We start from the raw sequence: 17,037 nt of genomic DNA on the forward strand, positions 1-17,037 counted from the left end.
AGGTCACTGTGGTCCCCTCTGTGCTGCAGCTATGGGGCACACACCACCTGAAGTATTCCATTAGTGTGTGGGGTTGTGATAGGGCACTTGGACAAAAAGGGAGAATTAGCACCTGAATTGATGTGTCCTGGTTTAGCTGAACAGCAAGTCAAGAGTGAAAAAGGGTAAAAGCATTCTTAATAAATTATGTGGGGTCTGAAGCTTCCAAGAGGCTAAAACTAAGATCTCTGACCTGAGCATCCAGTGTCACTTCAGTGGGGGAAATGAGAGAACTTGGAGTCAGTTCTTCAGAATCTTGTGGTCTGTAAGGCAGTTATTGATTCTGAATCCAACCTTAGTGAGAGAGGAGCTGTACTCTGCTTTCCTAGGGTCTTAGGAGTTTTTAATTTTCAGCAAACCTTTGCAGTTCTCCTTTCAATTGAATTTTCTCTTGAGCGCATCGAGTGAAAGAACCTCAGCAACTTCCCGTGGGACTTTATTCCATGAACTTAGTGAGCTCATCTTCTGGAGATCTTCCCATCTGCCATTCCTACCCCTCCTTCCTCCCTAAAAACCCCATCTCTCTCTCTTTTGGCATCTCCACAAAATGGCTTCATGACTGCAGGACTCAGAACTGAGTGGCAAATCAGTACAGAGAGAAACTTGTGCTTATTTCCATTTCCACCTAAGAAAGTTCCTGCCTTGTTGGTTGCTTTCAAATGCCAGCATATAATCTATTTGTGTCTCCATTTTTCCTCCCAGAGGCAAAAAATGTTCACGGCAACAACAAAAGGGAAGAGAAGTATGAAAAGATTAGTTTGATCAAAGGAATATCATGTCACACCAGAAGATTGATTTTCCTTTCCTCCTGGACTGCCAGGCCCCCCTCTCCGTGCTGCCTGCAAGGCTGGGGCAGGGCTGACTTCCCTGCCTCTCCATGCCTCCCATGGATGTCTTTTGATTATGAGTTGTCTCCTTTTAATATCACACAAACAAGGCTCTGTCATGTCCCAAGTGCTGTCTGACCTATTCTGTGATGGAAAGGACAGGCACTCGTTCTGTTCTCACACTTTGCTTGCAGGTAGGAGGCTGAGGACAGGACGTTCAATCTACATCTCTGCTGTCCTGTGACCTTAAGGAAGAGCAGCAGATGCTAGAAAGAAAAATATTAAGATTTAAGACAAAGCAGTGCAAGGCTGGATGTCTTTTTTGCTTGCACTACCACTGAATTTTCACACAGGATTCAGTCCTGCTGTGCCACAGAGTGCAGGTTGGAGTTTTGATGGACAGAGAGAAACGTAAAGAAATAATATTTTAACACTTGGTATCAAATCACCTTTTGTTTGATGGGGATAAGGAAACAATCCAATTTTAATAATGCCAGATGACTGCCTAAATGAAATGTGAACAGGAGATGAGAGGCTGGTAAACAGTGTTGCCTGCCAGCAGGAACAGGGGTTTTAATCCTGTAAATCACAAAAGGAAATTGCTAAGGCTGTATCTCATACAATTAAGCCAATTTAAGCCTGATTATTAGGGGGAAAAGATTACTCAAACTCTGGCATTTCAGTATGGAGTTTAGTGGGAGTGGTGGGTTCACTCTTCAGAGACTTCTTTTTCCATAACCTTGTATCCAGGGCTGCTGGTAGCAACTGGACTTCCATGGAAATCCAGTGCTCACTTTACACAATATTTTGCTTGAATATTCTTATAAAAAAATGGCACACTTCTGGATTTCAGGTTGGAATTTAGTGGTAGCAGATATTTTGGCATGAAGGGAGTTTCAGTGAGGGGTATTTAAAATCTGCTCTAAATTATTCTTGGTTTTGTTGTGAAATGGAAGATGACTTCTGATTTCCCTCCCTGCCTCCTGGTAAATATGCTGTGTGAGGGAACCATGTAATCAGAGCTATTAGGGATAAAACACCAGCTCCCTTTTGTCTAGGCAGCAGTGCAGATTTCTTCTTCTGAATAAACTCAAAGATCATAAGGTTATTTTCTCATTTATTCTGACTCTGTGTGAAACAGAGGGTGCTATCTCAGGTCCCTCTCTTATTCACCACTTCTGCTCGGATTGGAACTGTTTGAGGAAGATACATGATCTTGATGTAAAACTCTCAAAATGCTGCCTGGTTAATTGGATGGAATAAATGTGCATTTAGAGCAAGGTGAGCAATTCAAGGTAGAGGGCTGGCTGTTTGGCTACTGCCCAGCACATAGATGCTCAATGCCATATGGATAAGAGGCTGTAAGATGCTGGAAAAGGGTCTGTTGTCAAACAGCAATGGAGATAGAGAGTATGGGGAAAAGAACTGTAGAACTTTCTAGAGTTTGTTGTTCTGCTTATTAAAGCAAAGCTCTTTTTTTTTTTTAATATTTTGTAATTCATCCATCCAGCTCCTGATTGTGGCAGCTGACAGGAGCTGCATTATGATCCCTGAGTACTCTTTGTCTGAGAAAGCTTTGCTAAGAAGAAAAGGAAAAAAAAAATTTGCAGCTATTTATGAGCTGCCTTTGCAATATGCTCCACAGCTTGAACACCTGAAGTATAGGAGATGAATTTTCAATCTTTAAAAGCAAACATTCTACCCAGCAATATGGCTTGCATTACCAAAGCTGTAATACAGTAGGGGTGGGGATTTCTCTTTTTGTTTAGGCTGCTGGATAATAAACAGGCATTCTTATTTTATTTTTTTTTTTAAAAGAGGCAGAATAAATTGTATAGGTGATTTTAACAGATTGATTTTTATCAGCCCTCCACTGGAGCTTTGATAGCTCTCTGAGTGGCTGCACTATAGGGAACATTGCAAAGAGATTAAGTAGCAAGGGTTTGGTTTCCTACAGCAATCAAATGGAAGCTCTGAATGACCTGGTATAAAAAAAATCCCAGTAGATGCAAACACGAAAACATTTGTTAAATTGTTGTTGCAAAGATTAGGCAACTTCAAAGAATAAGTTTTTAACATGGCAATCTTTTTGCTGTTTTGTCATGGTAAGGTATAAAGAGGAAAATCAGGCCCTTTGTGATGCAGATGGTGTAAATAGGAATTAACAGCACTTGCAGGTAAGGAGCCTTTTGCTCCTTCACTGCAAATTCTTCTGTAAAATTAATACAACATATAACAATATTTCAGGTGTGTAATTTACATTATTGGCTGTGTAGCAATGATGGGGAAGCTCAGACACATCCTGAAACTGCCCAGTCCCACTTCTTCCCCAGGGTAAGAGCAAGTGGAGCTCTTGCTTGGGAAGTGGCACTGGAGAGGTGCAGAGATGGGAAAATGCAGGAGAATCAGAAGAATTTCTGGTTACAAATCTCAAATGAGGAACAAGTCAGCAGTCCCCTGGAGGGTGTTTATTCTGCTGGCTGAACAATTAGCTTCCCTTTGGAAGGCAGGCTCCCAAAGCTTGTTCTGTTTGTTTATCACTGTACAGAGCAGCATTCATCAGCTTCACTGAAATTAGTCTTAAAAGAATACCTTTTTTTCCTGTAAGCTTGAATAAAATGACTGAAAAATTCTTTTATTTTAGGATGAAATTTTTTTACATATGAAGCTCTTTTATGTCCAATTATAAACACTAACCAGTATTCCATGGAGCCCTTGATAACAGCTCCTGTTAGGCCTGAAGAGCAGTCAAGCAAAAAGTACATTGTAATAAGGTCACAAATGCTGTAAATTACTGGGTTCTCATCCTTGCCTCCATCTCACAGTGGGCCAAGAGGGTTTCACTTCATTAAATGTGAGAAGTCACAACTCACACTAAATCACACCCCAGCATCTGAATCATTAAATGGGGAACATCAGGAATTGTACCACATGGAGCTGTGTCCCTGTCCTTGTTAACCCTTTGCTGGCACCATCTTGTCCTCTGACTTAGTGCCACGGGCAGTCTCCCTTCCCTGGCCATGGTGGGCTTGGATAACATCCTGGGAAAAGCAGGCAAAGCAATCTTTGGGACAGGGCAGAGAGCTCAGCAGCCTGTACAGGCCTGAGGAGCCTGGGGTGACCAGGCAGAAATAAAAAAGGACCAAAAGGGCTGAATTTGTCACTGAATTGTGTTTCTGTTCCAGCTGCACCAGCAGTGGGAGCTGCTGGTTCTCATCTCTACAAGAATTTCTTCTGGAGATACCAAGTACTCAGAGCACAGATTAATTTGTTAGCACCCCGGGCACTAACTTTATTTTAAACTAAACTCATCTCTCCTTTTTGAGTGATGTTGGTGAATTTTTGTTCCTGTCTGGGTTTCACATCAGCCTTGTGTTAGCCTGGCTTCCTGAACACCCATCCTGGGGCTGCCATCACATCTCCCCTTGGCCACAGGCAAACAACCTCCTTTGGGGCTTTGCCTTTAATCTATTGCCTTAGATAAAACATTTGTAGCTTTTGGGGTGGGGAAAGCCTTTTATTACACATTTATCCAACCCTCACCCAGGATCCAAACCTCAGGCTCCTGTGTGCTGCCATCAAGAGCAGCTTGGGATGTAGAAGCCAGAAGCAATGCTGCTGTTTGGCAGGAGAGCCCTCACCTTCCTTCCTATTTGGAAAGCTCAGTCTGTTGCAGGCTTCAAAATTAAGTTAAAGGCTCTTGCCTGCTGCTGCATTCAACTTCTGAATATTTATAGAAATTCTGTAAATCTTCCAGAGGCCTCCCCTGAAGGGCAGCCCCAGCACAGCTGCATCTGACTGCTGGGATGCAGAGCTGGGGCCTGGACCTTGGAGTCCCACCTTGCTGGCTTGGTCTTAGAGCTTGATGAAAATTATTTGGTTTTATGTGTTTGTCCAGTGAAGGCTGCAGCTCTCTGTAAAGGGATGAAGAGGCAAATAAATTCTTATTTTTAATTGTCCACTACAGTAGCCACAACATAGCAAGCTTATCCATTCTTTGAAATCACCATCACTGTGATAATTTCTATGGTGGCAGCACCTGCATGTGAGAAACAAGAGCAGAACTGTAGCAGTGAGGAGTGAGGGCATCCCAAATATTGAAACACTGGAAAATACGTGGAAAAAAAGAAGGGTAAACTGAGGCACAGCATTTAACTGGTTTGTATCATGGTTTGTTGGCTTTGGGACAAACCTATGCTGTGAATCTGCATCCCATCCTTGAAATGGATTGGGAAGTGGGAGATTAAGACTTAATAACTTAATAATTAAGCAGATCCATGGATTTTTAAAGCCAGAAGTACCTTTCAGAATCTGCAGGACTGACCTGAGTGAGTTCCTGTTTGTGTAGTGTTCTCTACTCAGAATTTACTAGTAGTACTGGCATAATGTGCCAGAGACTAAATATCTGCATTTAAGAACAAGAGGTGTATTCTTCATCTCATTTTATCAAACTTCACCGTTCAGATTTTACTGTTTCTGGTCTTTTTCAGCTGGGATCACATTTCTGTTCTCCATCTTGATACTTTGAGAGGTATCAAGTCATCCCTTAACTGCTTTTTAAGCTGCTAAACTTTCTCTTTGAGCTAAAACTTTAAAGAAAATACAAAAGCATATTTTGGGGAAGAGGATTTCAAAGTTATTTGTTGTTTTAATAATTAGTTATTTTGATCAGTTATTTGGAGTTCTGTCCCTATTTGGAAGAAACTGCAAAGGTGCTGAGAGGGAAACCTGTCACTACTAGAAATCCAACCTTTGATTTTGGCTCATAAATCATGTGTGGCTGGAACAGAGAGAATGGAGAAAGGTAATAGGATTCATCAGGTTTTGCTGACTTTCATAATAAAGCTGCCACCCTAAAGAAATAAAATACATTCAGCATGCAAAGGGAATAAAAATATGAACTCATCTTGGCTAACGGCTCTGAGAAGTAATATAAAGATGTGCATAGATTATTTTGAATCTTAAAAAGAGAGAGACAGCCCATTTGCATAAAATGTTAATACTAATCTTAGGGGTAAGAGATTTACTTTGAAACATAGGGATCATTGCAGGAATTGTTCAAGTGGAGTCTTTGTCCTTGACTGTTTTCTTCTGGAGTCCCATTAAAGATGCAAACTGCCACCTGGGCACTGCAGCTCTGCTCAGCTCTGCTTCTGGGGACCTGATCAGAACTCAGCAAAGCTCTTTTTGGGTGAAATTCTTCCATTAAGTTAAATAAAAAAAAGCAGTAGATGGTGTGGAGAAGTGCATAGAACAGGGAAACTTAAACCATTTTCTGGAGGTCTTGCTGGGAGGCTGCAGCAGATTCCAGCAGTCTCATAAACGTGGAACCTTCCTCCTCCTTTTCAGTTCATCCTCTTTTTACCTGCCAGAAAAGCAGTTTTGCCCTGAGCCAGGACCTTCTCTCCTGCAGGCAGCACTCCTGGGAGACTCTGGGGAAAGCAAAGCTGGAATTTAACCTCCTGCTTCCCTGGGCCAAGGGCTGGGATTGTGCCCCCTCCTCTTCGAGTTCCTCTGACAAAAATATTTAAATATTTCCCATGCAAAGTTGGAGTGAGAGGCAGGGTGCTGATTCCTGCCCAACCTGCAGGTTCATTTGGGACATCTTTTAAAGTTCTGGGCCCTTTGGCTTGCTCTCTTCCTTCTCCACCAAATGGCTTTGGTGAACAGGAGATATTTGTTAATTACCCTTTTCCTTGCCTTGCCAGACAGGGCTTGTTGTTGTTGTTATTACTAATGCTTTTACAATCATTTACAGGAGAAATTTCCTCCCTCCTCCCCTCAAAGTACAAACACATTTTGATCAACAGAGCTAACATGATTGCAGTTCTGTTATGTTTTATTTATTTCCATATAGGTTTGATTCTATTGCAGTTTCTCATTTTTGCCTGATGTATTATTCATGATTTATACAATATTGGAGCTTGTGTAGGACACCCTCATTTTATTAGCTCTGCTATAATTTTCTGGGGTGTATAAAAATAAAACGCAGGAGGCTCTTTTGCTCCTTTCACATTTTCTTTGTGTACACCGTTTTCAGGAAAATAATAGCAATAATATTTGGTTAAAACAATTACCAGCTTTAGTTTTAACACCTCAGTGACTGCAATGGTATTAAAATGGACTGGTTTATTTACTGGTGTATACTTAGAGATGTGATAGATATTAATACCCACACCTAGAAATGGATACACACCCATGCCAGGACTGAAATGATGCAGTGTCTTATTTTGTATATACCTGGAGTCCTTTGGGCTTAAGCCAGCAAGCTCCAATTATATCAGTTGCACAGGTGTGGAGAAACCCCAGGATTTTAAGCCTTAATTTTTTGCCTGCTTGAAGACCAAAATCTGGAATGCAGAATGGTAAAATGCATTCCTAAACACTTCCCTTCTGTAATTGCTTCATATCCCCCAGAGTTCTAGATCACAGACCAAGTGATCCTTCTCCCATTATTGGTGAACATATTAAGTCTAAATGGTTCTGTCTTCACATGTACCCAGATGATAACATTTTCCCATCCTACAGCCAGTATAAAACTTTATGGTATTATTGACCTGAGCACATCTCAGCCAGACCTTAGAGTTATTGATTTAATGGCTCTCTCTTCTTCTCCCTCCCTCCTTTATTCTCTCTGTTGTTAATTCTCATTTTATTAGGACTGCTGGTACTCTGATCTTTTTATTGCATTAATCCAAACTTATTTCTATGAGCCCAATGCCATAAATTATCTGGTGACTGTTCCAATGTTGAATGGCAAGGTAATAAATACAAGGAAATCCAAGGGAGTTAAACTGAGATCTATTCACCCTCTGTCTCCTGAGTCAAATTGTCTCCTTGAACAACTGTGTGGACCCTGGAAAAAGGGATGTAAGTGTCACCCAGCATCTTCACAACATCTTTTTTTACATATGAAGCTCTTTTATGTCCAATTATAAATTCTAACCAGTATTCCATGGAGCCCTTGATGTCTTTTGGGAAGGGAACTCTTGAGGAGCTGGAGCAGTGGGAAGGGTGTTGGATGGAAGCACCAGCTTGGGATGGTGTCCAGCAGGACTTGGCACTGATGTTTTATGAAGTTCCTCTGCAGGAACCACTCTGGCTGAAGAACTTTGTGCCCACCCTCTCATGAGGATGGCTGTGCAGGCTCAGGAAAATTCTCATCAGTGAAAAACTGCACAAGCAAGGCAATCCTCAGAGTCCAACCTGCAAAGAAGTGTTGAGATTGTAGTTTCTGCTAAATGGGATAATTTTCCTTGGATAATCAGTGAGTTTGTGTGGTATTTGGTACATAAATTATCTAGCCCTCTCCTGGGGGATGAATGTGTAGGAAATAATGGATGCTGAGTTACTGCTGGTCATGATCTGCCTGGGATCTCCAGTCTGGGGAGCCAAGGGCTGGTTTGCTGGGCTGTAAGCTATATATACATATATATATACATATATACACATGTATATCCATATATATGCAGCTCTAATTGGCTGGAAGTGCAGGGGCTGATGGAATGCATTTTTCTGTATGACACTGAGGGTCACAGTCATCAATTCAGTGTGCTTTCTGTCATATGTGCTGGCATTAAGATAAATTAGTTTGTGTGACTGAAGAGCTGGAGGTCAGGAATTACAGCAAAGGATTTGGTTTCTTGGTTATGTGTTTGGAATGTATGCAAAACCCAGCTCTGCATCACCAACCATCACTAACCCTTCTCACATCTCTGTGGTTCAGAGCAAGTTGGGGCTGGGTACAAAGAAACAGTTTGGGGAGGACTCGAGGAGACATTTAACTAAAAATGTCTGGATTTATTCTAGACCAGTCCAACACCAGTATAAATCCATGATCTGATTCACAGCAACTGGGCAGGTGATCCAGAATGACTTCTGCTCCTCTCTGCATCATTTAATAACAGGAGAACTTTTATGAAGTACCCAACCACAGCAAAAAAATCAAAGATGTCAGGAGTAAACATTTAAGAAATGGAAGTGGAGGGAGTTGTTTTTTTGTGCCTGTGCATGGAGCTAACCCAGACCAAAGCATAATGCAAACTGATCTGAGTTATTGAACTGCCACCCCTGTGCTCTGCGTGTTCACAGCCTCTGTCTCCTTGGATAAGGCTATTACAGGAAAAAGAGGAGAAATTCCAAAGGTTGCTGGGAATAATAATTTAGAGACAGTGGAAGGAAATGAGTGAGCTTTAGGAGGTCCTCTGAATCATTAACTGAGGTCACTTGCTTCCTCCCCTAACACTCTCTGTTCCCTGTAATAAGGTGGGTGCAGGGGGGAGCTTTGCTCTGAGACAATCAAGAGAAAACAACTTCCACTGGAGTGAGTATTTAAGCTCAGCTGGAATAAAATAAAGTCACATATCAGGAGAGTAGAAAAAAAGAATTGTGGAGTAAAATGGGCTGTGTGTTAAGTAGGCTTCAGCATGAGAGGGGACTGGGCCAGTAATTGCCTATCAGTGCTATTCTGATTTTCTTTTCTGAGACACCCTATGAAATGTGTTTTTGTGTGCAGATGACTGAGAACAGAACTACATCTGACCTCCTGCACCATCATCTGGAATCTCCCTTGGGAACAGGTTGTTTAAAATATTAATGTCTGGATTAATGAATCACTGTACATGTAAATGAGTTATTGGTGTAACAGTTCTGAGGAAGTCTTGTAGGCACATTGCCATGATTATTTAGCCATTAACTTCAGTAAACATGAGATGTGAAGAGAAAAGAAAAAAAGATATATAATTTCCCTATTATTTAGCTTTATTTTAAATGAAACCATTGGAAAGATGTATATCATTTTAATTTTAGTTCCAGAGGCTTTTATGTAAATTAATTGCATTGGAGAATTGGCAAGAACATTTATTCAATTTAGAACAGCCATGATTATAAGCTTTACATTGATATAACAACAATTTAACAGTGGCTGATAGATGGGACACAACCATGTAATTATCAGAAGTGAGCCACTTTCTTGATCTCTAATTAGTCCTATAAGCAAATATAGTTTTGCTGGAACTAATTGCTGTATTATAGCTGGCAGTGAGGTGAGTGCTGAACCTGAGTTCAGGTACTGAGGACGGAGCCTTGCGCATCCAAAGATTTTCCTATTTTCTGGTTTAATCATATGTATGATTCAATTACACGTGCTGAGCAAAAGCAGCCACTGGTGCCCAGAGGAAAAACCTTCCCTGTGCTGCCCTTTGGCTTCAGCAGACAGCAAGGACCCAGCTTGGGGTTTTTCTGCCGGGGCACCCGGGTAGGAGAACACTGAGCTCCTGGTGTTTTATACCCCCTCAAGACAGAGCAGGGAAGCGAGACCTTCAGCAAACTCCATCACTGAAGCAATGACTGCTTTTCCCTCTTGCCTCTCCATGTGACAGATGACATTTTAACTCAATTGACCATCTCCTTGTCCCCCTCTTGCTGGGAGCTCTCCCCGGGGCTGCTTTGGGTAAAACATCACCACTCCCAGTGGTGGATGGCATCTCATTATCCTGACAGCTCCTCAGCAAGAGCTCAGTTTCTTCCTTAGATGTTCGTTTTCATCCTGACTCATTATTTAATGAAGCCAGAAATGAAGGTTGGGAAGGACTTCTTTAAATTCTTGTGCAGAGAAGGGCAGGAGGATAACTCTGTCGATAATGGCACTCGTGGCACAGCTCCACATCACCTGAGTGGGGTTTTCTGGTGGGAGCCTCTGAACCCAAGTCACTGGGAGCAGTCCTCGTGCAGTTCTGTAAAGTCTCTTTAGTTTTGTCACTGCTCTGTAAATTGTATTTGCAGCTTTTATTGCCTATATCCTTTTCAGAAATTCTTTCTCTCATTAGAGTAAACCAATTACCAAGTGCCAGTGCTTTGTTTCAGCTGAATCTGAGCAATTGTCCCAGTACTAATTGCTTAAGGGCAACTACCATGATCTATCAAGATCATTGCTGGGCAGCACTAATGCATTTAGTGGAGAGATTATTGAATTTATTAAACATTAGGCTTGATGCAGCTTCTAACAAATGCATCTTGTGAATATGACAGTCCTGGTGAGTGGATTAGACTTGTTACTTGGGCTGCTGGAGCCTCCTGAATAGAAACTGTGATTCTTGTCAAAGCCATTAGCTCCTTTGCAAAACAAGGGCTGTCATTTCATTAAGTAGCTCTGCACATATCACAGGCTCCTGCATCCAATCCCATCACTTTCTGTCTCTATCATAATTCCTCATGGAACCTGAACTTTTGCTGTCCAGGGATTTTATGTGAGGTGGAGGCTGGTTCTGCAGGAAAGGTGCTTCGGGTCTTGCCAGGTACAGAATAAGTTGTCAGGTCAGCAACCAGAGCTGGAAAAAGCAGAATGATTTATTTTTTTCCTTTTCAATGGAGCAACTAACAGAGGATGGATGTTCTCAGGGTGTGTATAATTTTCCTCTCCTGTTTTGTATGTGTTGGAAGGGGCTCTCGTTCATGCACGACTCCATGGCTTGCACATCAAGCAGGGATGTTCTCTTGTGGAACTCGAGAATAAAGTGCCCTTCAGTTTTCTCTTGGACTGTGCAATGTCAGAGCAGAGAGAAATTTTGTTGTGCTGAGAAGGAACTGTGAACAGATCTGGGATTTTATGTCTTTGCTTGATGCAGTTTGTGCAGTGGGGATTGTGAAATTATGAGTGCGTGAAAAGAATCTCAACAGGAAAGCTTGGAAGAGAAAAATGTAATGGAAACCATAGATCAGATTAATCCCCTCTTCCCTTTCACTCATGTGAGTGCTTCAGGAGAGAAACACTGAGTTTCAATCTTCACTGTTTCTGTCATCTTTGGCATAAAAGCTTTAATGTCCCTCTTTCCAAGTGATGCACTGTGGCATCCACTCTTGGTGACAAAGCAAAGGAGCAGGGACAAGCAGAGGGCTTGGATCTTCCTTCCCTTGAAGGCAGGGGCAAAATTTCATCTGACTTCACCAGCCAGAGGTCATGCCCTGAGAAATGGATTTAATTTCCAAGTTTCCAAAGAGTTGTTTCATAAACTGCAGGAAAAAGAAACCCCATGCAAGGAATTATGAACGATGCCCCCTCCCTGTCCCTTTGTCACACACTTTAGGGGTTGGCAATGCAGTTTTGCTGTCAGCAGGGGCTCAGGCTGCTGCTGCTGAGCCTTTGCTTTTCAGGACCATCTATTCCCCTTACCCTTCCTTTTTCCAAAGGATGGGATTATGAAACACAAGAGTGGAGTGACAGTTTGGGTGTTTTTTTTCACAGCCCCCTCTAACTTCAGAAATGTTGGGGCTGTCTGGTGCCCTTTTCCTTCCTCACTTTTTCCCTGCTTACACCAGAGATCTTCCCAGTGCCAGGTGGAGTTCTGGGGGGGCCATTTTCTGCTCCATCTGCTGTGGCTGTTCAGGCAGGGGCTGTATCCAGACCTTGCTGCTCTCTGCTGAGCCAGCAGTGGAAGGAGCAGATGGGGTTGGGGTGCTCGCTGAGCTCCTGCTGCTAAATGTCACCCGAGATGTAGGCAGTGTCCCTCCTGTACAACCCCACCAGGTGGCCTGGCCTGAGCTTGGGGCAATTGTCAGCATGGGGAAATGAAGAGGCAGGGCTGCCCCAGGGTCCTGTCCAGTGTGAATTTCCATATGGGGAAAAAAGTGCCATTAATTCAAGATGATGGTGATGTGTTCTGAAGAAACCCCAAACTCCTGTTCTTGAGTAAAAATCTCAGGGTTTGTGCTGCTCAGTTTGGTGGCAGTGATTTTAGCAAGATAGCAGGAAAAGTGCCAGCTCCTCTCCATGGAGTGGCTTTTGCTGTTCCTGCATACCTAGCTTGGGCTCTGCCCCTGGTGTCAGCACAAAGGGGATGTGCTTTTGCCATGTCAGACAATTCAAATAACCATTAGAGAGAAATCTGCATCCAGAACCCAGTCTTAATAATTTGGGTTAGGAGCAATGTACCTCACTCAGCCATAGCAAGTAAGTCAGTGGTATTTTAGAAGTCATACAGGTAGAAGCCTGAGTTGCTTGTTTAATCCCCCACAGGTGAATGGATTTTTGTCAGTAAGTGTATTTACAGTCTTCAAATTACAGTACAGATCCTCACATTGTTAAATGTCACAAGCACATCCCTGGTTGCCTTTTGTTTTGGTTTGGTTTGGTTTTTTTTGAATTAAGTATTCCATTCCCAACCTGCTCTTTCAAAGGCCATTCATTTGATCAGGGAAAGTCAACAGAAGATGCTCTGTGCTGAGGACAGGCTGAATCTCTGTGGGGTGAGATCCCTGGCTGGGGGTTTATATCTAAATTGTGGCCATCCCACCTCCTGGCTGGGCTGGATGCTGTGGGGGTCCATTCACACTTTGCTGCTGAAGCCCTTTTGGCCCCCAGGGGTGCAGAGGGCAGAAGTGCTTTGTGTTCAACTCTTCTGCAGAGAACCAGGGCTGCCCCTGGCTGTGAAGCTGTCTGTCACCACTCCTGGAGCAGCAAAGGCCACCTGGAAACTCAGCTTTAATTTCTTCTGAGGCCACCAAGGTTCTTGAAACTTCAGGAACCAATAAACATTATCAGGTAGCTCAAAGCTCTTGCTGCTTTTTCTTCTGTCATTTGGCTGTCTCACTGGGAAACTCAACCCTCAGTTACCCCTCGTGTTATTTCACAGTTAGTCCTCCAAAAAAAAAAAAAAAAAAGGAATTAGTTGAAAGATTAAAGGCTAGGACACAAAGGATCATTTACTTTGAGTCAGGCTTGGGCTTCAGCAAGGTCAATATCCAGCCTCCACCTTTCAGTAGTACCAGTGTCTTCAGAGAAAAGTACAGAATTTGGATATAAAGAGAATGGAGAAAGCTTTCCCTGGCTCCCATTCGTTACAGTCACTGGTGCAGGAGTGCTGTATGGCTCTGACACATTTATTTCTTAGTTTTATTGTTACTCTTTCCTATTGTAACTCTGAGGGCTGGGTAATTAAAATAAATGTTGGAATGGCCCATGGGTTGGGGGGGTCTCTGAGGGGGTGTGTGAGGTGACTGCTGTCTCCTGGCAGCCAGGCTCAGCAATGAGCTGGAAGGCTTGGACAAAAAGTGTTCCCTGCTCCCCATTTAAACATTTCCTCCCTTTCAGGAGCCCTGGACCCCCCAGCTCCTGTGTGCTGAATACCAACACTGTCCTTAGCTTCTCATGACCTTGAGTTGCCAGGAGCAACTGAAGTGCATTGTGTGAAAGGGAAATTTTAGAGGGCTCATTTAATTTGTTTGATGTGGGCTGGGTAACCCTCCCGTGAGCAGGTGATGTCAGATTTTTCTCTTGGAGCTGCAATTGCAGCAGGAGGCTTTGCTATTCCAAAAGCCCCAGCTCAGAAGGACTGGGAACCTGCAGCCCCAGTGTTTTGAAAGCCATGCTGAGGATTAGTTAAACAGCCTGTGATTTTTCCTTGGATATCTGTGGCTGACCAAAGCAGCTCAATATGTAATTAATCAAGAATTCCCTTCCATTTTCCCTGTATCATCAGCTGTAGCATCTGCTTAGGGTTTGCTAGGGGTATCTAATTCTGAAATCATGCACTGATTTAGGCAAAAAATTGCCACGTGTGGTTGTTGAAAGTAGTAGGACTGGGTTTAGAAGAAAGTTTTAATGTACCATTAAAAAAATTTCACCTTTCATGAATGTTAAACATCAGCTGGACTTGGAAAAAGCACACGTCTGTCTTATCTGTGACACTCTTCCCTCTAGATAAACAAATTATTGTCAGCAGTGTGGGCCAAGAAGTGAACAATAAGAGAATAAAAATCTGGTTAAGGCTGGAAGGGAAGAGAGATGCTGAAGGGTGCAGTTATTCAGGTTGGAAGGTGGCCAGGAGCAACATCCAAACTCAGCTCCTCATTCCCTTGTGCTTGACTCCCAGTCACCTCATGGGACTTCTTGCACAGCAAAGTGAGGAGAAAAAAAAATAAATCTGATTCTTTCTGTTCCATCAGAAGAGAAAAAGATGACTGCAAAAATGGTCAGAAATTCCTTGCTTCCAGGTCTGCTTCTGCTGAAATTAATGGATGCTTTCCCCTTTCACCAACAAATTTCCTTTCGTTCTGATTTGATCCACAGAAAAAAACCCCAAAATGAATCTGTTAGGATGGTGGAGGGGGATGTCTCATACTCATTATTCTCCCTCATTATAGCTCAGTAAATTTTCCCCTTTGGAACAGCAGTGAATGAAGGAATCCATCCAGTAATGAATGTTTCACCAGGGGCTAATGGTGATGCACATCCTAGAAAAACTTAGCACTTTATAGCTCTCTACATCTTGGGGCTTGTTTGCTTCCCATGCCCAGGTACAGCTCAAGCTCTTGAAAACAGCAGCATGTGGTTTAAATGAAGAAAATTGGGGAAAATCAAATCTTGAATAGAGTTAGAAAACAAACAAGAATCAGGACTCTGGGCAAGCATGTGTTTATCTTGAAGAAAGAGGAATGGCTGCCCAAGCTTCTTGTTGCAGTTAAAACTATTTGGTTCATTTTCAGTCAATTTAGATGTAAAGCACCTATTGAGTTGTTTGAGAAGTATGCATGCACTTGGGGTAATCCAGTTTTGTCCTGGGGAAGTGGAAATGAAATAGAAATGCCCCATCAAATCCAGGTTGTGGGAGAAATCTGTTCTGTTTGTTACCAGTGGCCCAGTAAATTCCAGCTGACAGCACTAATGGGATTGGTTTTCAGGGTGTAAGTGTAGGCAGAGAAAAGGAACTAATGCTTGACCTGGCTTCACTGAACATGGGCAAGCTGGAGAGTTATTTTACAATTTGACCATAATAGCCCATAATGATCTGACACAATTATGAACCTTGCATTATTATAAAAATTAGCCATGCCTAAACTAACTTTATTCTGCGTTTTAAGGATTTGCCTCTTTATTTTAAAATGCTTGTCCTTTTCCCCAGGAGAACACAATTTAGATTTCTCCTTGACCTTTATATAACAATGAATGCTGGGGTTTTGCTCTCCAAGTCCTCTTTCTGCCTGTGAATTACTGTTCACCCCATACTGGCTACTGGTACAAATTGTGCCTTGAAATTCAAATATACACAGAAAAAAGAGCAGATCCTCATTAATATGAGCTTGTCCTGGCCAATAGAACTGTGCTGACAGTCCAGCCCAGGAAATTATTGGAGCCAGAACCTCTGTGCTAGCAGAGGTCCCAGCAGCCAGCTCCATTCCTGTGGCATTTTCTACAAATAGAAATTGGCATCTAATAGATTTCATCTGAGCATTTCAAAGTACATTGCACAAATAACTGAAGAAATGAGATTAATATGTTCCATTATGATAATTTGGTCAGGTTTGTTTTATGAAGAGTGCATCTCAGGCTAAGAGTCCCCTCAAGGTTGGGAGAAAGAACATCACCAGCACAGCCTTGTTGTATATTCTCTCTCCTCTCAATACATTTAGTTTTTCTCTTTTAATTTTCCTTACAAAGCTACTCAAGTGGGATTGCACAAGTAATTCTTCCCAGCCCATGCCTGATGATCAGCTGTGCACATGAAGGATTCCCTCAGCCTCCTTGCTTTCCAGTAGTTGTTTTATTGCTCTGTTAGTAGCTGCCTTACTACAGACTTTACTACAGCTTTTTCTATGGCTTAAAGCTAAGAACTCACCAGTGAGCCTCAACCTCTGATGCTTTCCTCCTGTAGTGAGAAGGAAAACCTCCCTGGTTGGGGTTCTCATGGAAACCTTTGGGCTGATGAACACAACTGCCCCAGAGCAGCCTAGCAGGGGGTTTCACCTCTGAGAAGGGGCAGGTTAGGGTCTGCTAAAGGACACAGGGTGATTGGACCCCAACCATCCTCTGGGGTGGATGATTGGATTATTTCAAGGCTTCTTTACATCTTTGAAAGGAGATCTGGGCAGTGATCTGCAGAAGGTCAAACGTTGCATCAGTCTTCAAAAAAGATGAGGAGGAGAATCTGGGGAAACTACAGCGCTGCTGGGAGGAAAGTCCTCAGCTCCTTTCTGGGCACTGAGGTGGTGTTTGCACCTGAAGCAGCAGGAGAGGCAGGGACTGGGTCAGTTCTCCAGGGAAAGAAAGAACACCTTAGGAAGGAACAGGCTCTGTACTTGTGGTGCCTGCAAATGTGGAACCCGTGACAGAACTCATGAACCCAATGAAGCCCAAACAGGCCAAATAAACTGTTTAGAGACAAAGTTTTGAGTCTTT

The sequence above is a fragment of the Heliangelus exortis genome, chromosome 30 (genome assembly GCF_036169615.1).
Source record: "Heliangelus exortis chromosome 30, bHelExo1.hap1, whole genome shotgun sequence".
Classification (NCBI taxonomy): Eukaryota; Metazoa; Chordata; class Aves; order Apodiformes; family Trochilidae; genus Heliangelus; species Heliangelus exortis.